This window comes from Cariama cristata, unplaced genomic scaffold (genome assembly GCF_000690535.1).
Source record: "Cariama cristata isolate BGI_N322 unplaced genomic scaffold, ASM69053v1 scaffold6750, whole genome shotgun sequence".
Taxonomy (NCBI): Eukaryota; Metazoa; Chordata; class Aves; order Cariamiformes; family Cariamidae; genus Cariama; species Cariama cristata.
Genome location: NW_009596291.1, coordinates 4,243 through 4,571, shown reverse-complemented (window position 1 = coordinate 4,571; position 329 = coordinate 4,243).

The following is a 329-nucleotide window of genomic DNA, read 5'->3' as shown; positions in this document are numbered from 1 at the left end:
AAAGAGACAGAAAAACAACAAAGTCCTTCCTCATCACAGGAGGCATGCCACAATCAAGGCAGGCAGTGCTTTATCACTCCCCACCAGCATGCACCAGAAAAACAGGATCTCTAACGAATGATTGCTGAACTTTCCCAAGGTCACTTCAGTTACCACATTCTGCCTTTATAAAATGCAGATGTGATTGAAATTACTGTGGTACTGCAGGCTGTTGCATTATCAGGCCACTGTGAATTTCTTGGGGCAATAAAAGATGAAGTTAGGAGACATTTGTTCAGGATCAGCACCGAATCTACAACTGGTAGTGGTGCAAACCAGGTCAGAATCTG